Raw genomic sequence first — 8,357 nt, 5'->3', positions numbered from 1 at the left:
GCTTCACTCCTTTCAACATTCTACGGTATGCAAGGCCCGTGTGAGTAAAAGACCCGCGGCACTCATGAATTGGTGCAATAATCAGGAGCATCCAATGTTTTCTTCAATATTCTAACGCAGCATCTCTAAAATGAAAGACAGTACTGACGATACAAATGGACACCGACAATCCTAATGAATATAACCGTTAGGCCAAGCGCATTCGATGGTCACGTGTACATACCGAGCACTCGTAGTTATAGATAGCTACAGGCCATAATTCATTGCTGGACTGTGTCTGGATATGAGGTAGGTATTCGAAGAAGTGCAGAACACCATTTTCTGTGTGCGCACCTGTACCAACGATTTATTAATCGAACAGTAAACGAGCTTTCATTGAAAGTTACTAAAAGTACTTAGTCTAATATGAAATATTACATTTCATTAAGATAAAATATCGTCTGATACATTTAAAATTGTTTCATTTGACAGTTGTGTTCCACCTTATCCGTGTCTTCTTGAACATAAACCATAAATTATTATTTTTAACTCGAATACGTCAATTGAATTAACTTTCATGATTAATGGCACGTAAAATGAATTGACAAATCTGGAACAGAAATCGATATAGGTACATACGCTTATACAGGTGATATATAGTTTTATTTTAAACGATCTTAATAATTAGTAATAATAAAACAAAACAAAATTCAGTAATTACTTTAATCTTTGAGTTTAATGAGCATATACATCTGGTTGAATTTAAGCCAAAACTAAAATATAGAAATTAATCTGGTAATGGACGTCTCCTGATCAGGGATGACTTTACCATAAATAACGTCACATGATCTTCGATATCTCAAACCCTCCCCCCATTATTCAAACATCAAATAACAAATCTTCCATCATCATGCCACATTTTCTAATTAGATAAAAACAATTTTGTTAAAGATTATCGATACCAGTATAATGTTCTATAAAATGCGTTTATAGTTTTTAGGATTTTTAGTCCTTTATAGAGTGAAGTTTAGTTTATTTAGGTACTATATTATATTATATTATATTTTTAAGTGTCTTTATACAATTTTCATACGAAATAATTGTACAATAAGTATGTAAAATAAATAAATTAAATTTTTGTTTAATATAATAAGATAAAATTGTGACCATAATATTTTCTTTAAACGACCTTTTTTCATTTCCTAGATTTACTATCAGTATATAGTATTCCGCCGACCATGTCCGATGCTAATAGGATCGTATGGGCCTCCACAGAGTAAAGGTTTGTATTAACAGATTTTATTTTTTTACGAGAAATGGATATCAGCCACTTGCTCAACCTATTATATCCATACCCTGACACACACAAATTGAAAAACAATATGTGTACTTGCCAGACCCAGGATTTGAACCAGGGACCTACGGCGTTATAGTCCAACGCTTAAGCCGCGCGGCCACCGTGGGTGTTTAAGTAGTTTAATATAATATTATCTTATTATCATTCCATCCCCTAGGTCTACCATCATCTGTTCGGAATAGTTCAGTGGAGCTACACTCGTATCGATCACGGAGATTTTTAAGCCACAAAATGCGGCATCGTTCTCTACTATAATAATTTATCGTTGATGTTTCCGTCGATAAAAAGTTAGGGAATGCTGTAGTTTTTTTTCTTTAATAATAATGCTTAGGTACTGTAGTTGTCTGGTTTTGATATTACGCAGAATTTTTCGGTTCTTTCCCATTCGTTTGGGGATGTCAACATCTGTCATGTGGTCCGTATAAATTTTATTTAAATCATCTAAAATTTTCAACTCTCCGTGACATCTCCTGGTTTAGAGTCCATACCTCATTATTATATAAAAGAATTGAGAGAACATAACAGCAAACTATATACCGTTTCAAATCTAAGTTAATGTTTTAATCAATTGCAAAGGCACTCCTTGCTATCTCGTTTATTGTTTACATTTACTGAGCCTGGTATCATGTCTGATTATCCCATGTTTGAGTAACACGCTCTATCGGTATTTGGTGTAACTATTTTTGACACACATAATGTATTATATTATATAATGGTTTGAAAAAACAATATTTTATAATAGAGTTCTAGTACGTAAATGATACGAAAAGTGTTTCGTTAAACTTTAAGTCAATATCTCTACAACATTAAGTTTTTATAAATGTATACGAAGGCTATTTTTTTTTTTGCTTGATCTATCAATTATATCATATTTCAAAATTTTGCGTTGAGACTGACTTTACTTATCACGGTATTTTAATTGTATTTTAAACTGTCATGACAATAACTGTTTACAAGTAAAAGTACTGACTGTCTCTCACAATCTCATTCTTTAAGAGTAAGCGAGGCGCGATGTTGTCATTTTATACTACTGACAGGTCGTATTGAAAATCGGAGCTTAAAATGAGTAGTTCGTTTTTTTGCCGCCTATGATCGCTCTACTGCGCAGGCGTAGATCGAAAATAATCTTACTGTCACATTGGAAATTTGGAATCTTCCAATCTTGTTTGATTTATGCACGCAATCTTGCCAACTGCAGGATAATACATGTATCCCCATACATTTTCTTACTGTGCACAGTACATCCATGCACGTGTAAACGGGGTAAAAGTTGATAATTGACTTATACGTACCTACATGTTATATGTGTGGTGGTTATTTTAAATAATATGTAACCTTTTACAAAGCATCCAAAATGTTTATTCGAAGGTTTTAAGAAGCTATTCTGGGCTTTTTGATGAATTCATTAATTATTAACATGGAAAAATAATACTTTTAAATACGTTTTAAATACATTTCTTGGCAGTGATAAAAAAATATTATGAGATTGGATATCTACTAACTATGAGTATTTAGACATTCTTTACCCTCTTATTTAACATGAAGCTTATTCCTAATTTAATGTTGCTAGCATAGTATTCCGAAGAATTTAAATATATTTTTGTACATCGTTCCATCTAGTATACATAATAATAATTATTAAATTTTATATTTTTTTTTATTCAATACAATACAAGATTTAATAATATTAGTTTCTTATTATTGAAAATCTTATCTTATCTTATTTTGAATTCTTATTATTTTCATATTACCGATCCGTCAGTTTCGTGCTTTGAAATTTTGCATAAAACATAAAATTAATCAATAAATCAACCAATTATCATACAAAAATTTTTACTCCACCACGTATGGTCATAAACTGAACTCAAACAACAGAGTGTAAAAATAATGGTTTTATTTCTGGTCCCGCATTATAAATATAACTAAAAAAAAATCAATTTATACAGAGTGAATTAAAACACAACATTATTAATTCCATATTTTCTGTCCCCTAAAAAAATACCGATACAATTCAATAAGTATTTAAAAGACTACAAAATTTTATGTTGTCAGCGTTAAAAACTTCATAAATTTCGTAGGTAAATCGTTTATGTGATCACTCGTATTGTTAGTATAATATCGTCGCCCCAAAAGCAATAGATCACATGTGCAATTTTGACGGTTTTGAGTTATGAATGCAGTTTTCTTCGTAATTTTTTTCTCTACATTATGGGCAAAACGGCATTTGTGAAGCAAAACCCATGAGTTCACAATTGAGCAAAGAAAATAAAGGTTACTTGTGTATTTGTAAACTCATCTTCATTTAATGTATAGGAAAAAGGTAACATGTACACGATTTTAGGAACTATGTGCAATGTTTACAAAAATAATATAGGAAAAAGGTAACAAGTGTAATAATTATTTAAAAGCGAGTAAAGGCCTTTGTACAAAAAAAATAATTTCGTTTCAGAAAAAGGGCACAGTAAAGTTGCAAGCGTAAAGTGGACGCTCGCAAATCAAAAGATGAAGATAAAGCTATTCATAAATACATATTGGAAAAGGGTAACATAAGGGTCAAAAATTGACAAATTATAAAAAAAATAAAAATTGCATAATAATTAGGTCACATGTGTTCCAAATTTCATTTCAAAATATTTAGTAATAACTGATAATGATTTTTTTTCACTCCAAAAACACTTAAAATGCGTTTTTCTCAAAACACAATTTATGCACAAGTGCCCTTTTGTTTTTGGGGCGAAGATATTATCTTCTTTAGTCCCAACATCTGACTGTTTAATTAATATGAACTAGTTTTTTAGTAACCGATCACTTTCTTTCATTAACAGCCACTTTTTGAGACAACTATCGTTAGCACCAGTATAGCAATATATCCCATTTCCTAGTCCGTATTATGCCGGGGACAAAATTATGTGCAAAGTGCGCCCGTTTTGTTTTTACAAGTTCGCCGATCGCCGTCGGAGGCCTAATGGCTAACTTTCTCACGTCCTGTCCCCCCGGGTGACTTTCCCCGCTAGCCCCCCATCGAGTGATCACACTCGAGGAATCCCCCTATGGTAAGCTCTGTGGACTTTACCGATAATGGTCTTACTGTTGATACAGTTTCTTGTGCATTTCTGTGATATGTGGAATGCATGCTTATATAGTAATGCATTTATTATATTGTATACTAATACGTATATACGGGTTTATTGTCAATCTTTTCTATCAAAGTTTTATCGTTATTATTGAACCAAAGGCCGAAAATGTCCACCTATACATTGAAGACATAACAAAGAGTGAATTTACATGAAGACTGAAGCCAAGACCACGAGAACAGAATGATAATTTTGATACCAAGAAGCAATTTTGAAAAAAAACACACCTGTAACTAGGGAATCCAATACCGAGCCAAAATTTTGATCCCGGGATTTCGGGATTACAATTTGACAATTCCGGGATCGGCATTTTTTTCATTGTTAATATAATATTTTTATATTTACAAATAACATTGATAAAATCGGTCATAAATAAATCTAATATAATTTATACTATTTAAAACATTAATTGTTAATATTGTATACGTTCAATCTTAGAAATACCTACATAAGTTTAATGGAGTAAATAATATTGTAATATAAATAATAATGTGAATTTATTATGAGATTGCTGTTTCTGATAGTAAAGACTTAATGAATGGGTTAGCGAGATTTAAAATAGTAAAGCAAATCATGGTGTACTTATGGCCTTTCCGCTTCATAAATCTAATTAGTCAGCCAAATATGAAACTGCCGTAAAACGTATGAGATCATGATGGAATTACTTTGTTAATAGTGCGAAGCATTATTTTTTTCCAATCTTTCTCATTTTTATTAATTTATGTGAAAAAATAAAATGAATCGGCAACTTACACATGGGTATACATCAAACTTTATTCAAACTATTATTTCTAATGTATTTATTTGATTTTAAAAGTATTTTTTCTGTTATATTTTCCTTTTTATTTTATTTCCATAAAAATTGATAAAAAAATCAATCCTGAAAGTTTCGGGATTATGTTTATCAATCCCGGGATTCATATGTATCGAAAATAGCTCAGGATCTCGGGATTGGAATCCCTACCTGTAACTTATTGAATTGTATGAAGAATGATTTTATTAGTATCGTATATTTTATTAAGAATTTGTTTCATATAATGGATGAGTTATTATTGAATATTTATAATTCGTCACAATCAACACCTCAAAAATACATTAGAAAAACATCATACTAACTAATTTTATAAATTAATTAATTTAATAAAAAAACACACAATAAAGTAAATGATGTTAATCATTCAATAACTATTGTCTTTAAAATCACGTCTAGCTTTTATGCTAATTGACTATAAATTTTATTAGGTTTGCTTAAATGAAGGGATTTATAGTATAAATTAATGATCTTGCAAGTTGTCAAAGAGTGTCTATAAAAATATTTTATGGGGTAGAACTCGCTATAACCCGTAGTTAGCACTGCTCATATTTCTATAAGTCAGTCAGATAATGGTTACGGTCTCTTTGGGATTCCATCTTTCCACTCTCTTCTCATTCCACCTTTTGGCAATGTTAGCAGATTATGCGTTGCATAGGGGCGGCATATTATAAACTTTTTATGAAGTAAATAATTATAAAATTTTCTCCAAAGAAAGTAAATCATTATATTATATTAAATAAAATAAAATACAAATTTATAATACACTTCGGTACTCCACACAGTTTAATAATAATAATATCCGACCATGTCCGATCCTAATAGGATCATAATACAGGCCTCCACAGAATAGAGGTTTGTATTAACAGATTTTGTTTTTTACGAGAAATGGATGTCAGCCACTTTCTCAACCTATTAGTCCCATACTCTGACACACACAAATTGAAAAACAATATGTGAAGCGCCTAGTTTCAAAAGCCCTTAAAACGATTTTAGGTAGTTCTGAGAAAAATGAGAAAAACGATTTTAGGTAGTTTTGAGAAAAATGAGAAAAATTTTATATCTGTAAACTATATATTATATTTATTTTTTAATTTGTTACATTCTAATGAGTATTTTGACTTTTCATGTTAGGGGTTTTTGAAAAGCACACCCAACCATTTTAGCGGGTTTTGAAATTTACCCTAATTTTTGATCATACGTATTGACGGTTTTTGGCGTTTTTTAAAGTTCAATCTTTGGCCATCATATAGGTAACAAAAATATCCATCTAAATACTTATCTAACTCAAAAATCTTTAAAAACCGTTTTAGGGGCTTTTGAAACTAGGCGCTTCATGTCTACTTGCCAGATCCAGGATTCGAACCTGTGACCCACGGCGTTATAGTCCAACGCTTAAGGCGCGCGGCCACCGTGGGTTTAATACAGTTTAATGTATATAAACCACACAGTTTAATGATAATCAAAACCGGTTTCGTCCACTTTAGAGGCGCATCGCCAACTGGTTATTGTGTACTAACTATATATTGTATTTTGATTTAATTAATACAATTTATTCCTACAACGCATTCACATAAGAGAAAAATCGGTTCATAAAATTTAAAAAAATATTGTCTTATTAAAATTTTCATCAGTTTACTATTTAGTAGTAGGCGACATCATAGAAAACACATTGCGATATTACGATGACACAATCTATGTATGGATCGGGAAACGGTCCTGTTGAGATTTGAAAACGAATAAATTAGAAAAGCTCCATAGATAAATGAGGAGCAAACATTCAAAAAGTGATTTGTCACACATTTTGAAAAATGCCGTTTATTGTCAATTCTGATAGTCTATATTTAAATCTATGAAAGGAAACCAGAATCAGTGTTCAAAGAACCTTTTATCCTATAAAAAAATATAATGCCTTGATTTTCATTCAAATAGTGTTTTGCCCACAAGTTTCATGCAAATCGTGTTTTTTCCAAATTTCAAATCAAAAAATGAACCACTTCCGCGAATTTTGGATTATACAAAATACCAGGTTTAAAATTCTTTCCTTAACAAGTTTTATAATAAAAAAACCATTTTGAGTACAATATTTTTTTCTTGATTATCTCAGCTCAACATCTGTGTGACAAATCACGTTTTGAATGTTTGCTTCTCAAATATACTTATTACAGATAAATTTCAGTATACAATGCAAAAAAATCCCTTCGATGTACATTTGGTTTCATAATATGTACTCTTTTATCAATAACTCACTGACCCAAGTCATAAATCCGTCAAACCTTTCACTTGAATCAAATTATTTTATAAATAATAATCTTCTGATTTGCAATGCCTTTGTGGAGTGTCGAGTACTTTGAAATTTATAAAACCATCTATCAATTCCTTCTGACTGCCTCCATAATGTATTGCAAAAAGTGGGAACCATTTGTCAGCGAATGATGATAAAGATTCTGATTATTCTGACACGTCCTACGCATTTGGACGCGAGCCTTCGTCCCTCAAACTATACAATGGTGAATTATATTTAGCACTTATCAAAGTTAAATCCTGTGAAAAGTATGTATAATCGGGATATACATAATATTATATATTATATACCTTTGTTAATGGGGAATTTACACGACCGGCAAGGTGATACCATTTCACCTAAACTATTCACCACTACTCTTGAGGACTTATTTAGGAAACTTGATTGGGAGGAAAAAGGTGTTCCAATTAATGGGGAGCACCTCAGTCCATGGCCCCGACAAAGAGGGGGGGCTGACAGGGCTCTAGCCTAGGGGCCCAGCATGGCGGGTCAATCAGATATTTAAGATAAACGCACATCACAAATTTGCTTTAATAGTAGGTAAAAAAGTCGCCTGCGGCGCTATTTCACAAAAGAGAATTTTACATTTAAAAAATGAGGTCGTTAGATGCATTTTGATTGTTTTGTGTTGATACTTGACGACTTGATAATTCAAGTAGATGTATTAAAATTACAAAAATCCCTAAAAATATACCGAAGGCCCTTCATGTTACCTCTAACACAATTTTGAAAACGCTTCATTACACAATGCCATTAAACGTTGCCATTACA

Source organism: Rhyacophila brunnea, unplaced genomic scaffold (assembly GCF_057557595.1).
Source record: "Rhyacophila brunnea isolate RB1 unplaced genomic scaffold, BYU_Rbru_1.0 scaffold_21, whole genome shotgun sequence".
NCBI lineage: Eukaryota > Metazoa > Arthropoda > Insecta > Trichoptera > Rhyacophilidae > Rhyacophila > Rhyacophila brunnea.
This window is presented reverse-complemented; position numbering follows the sequence as displayed.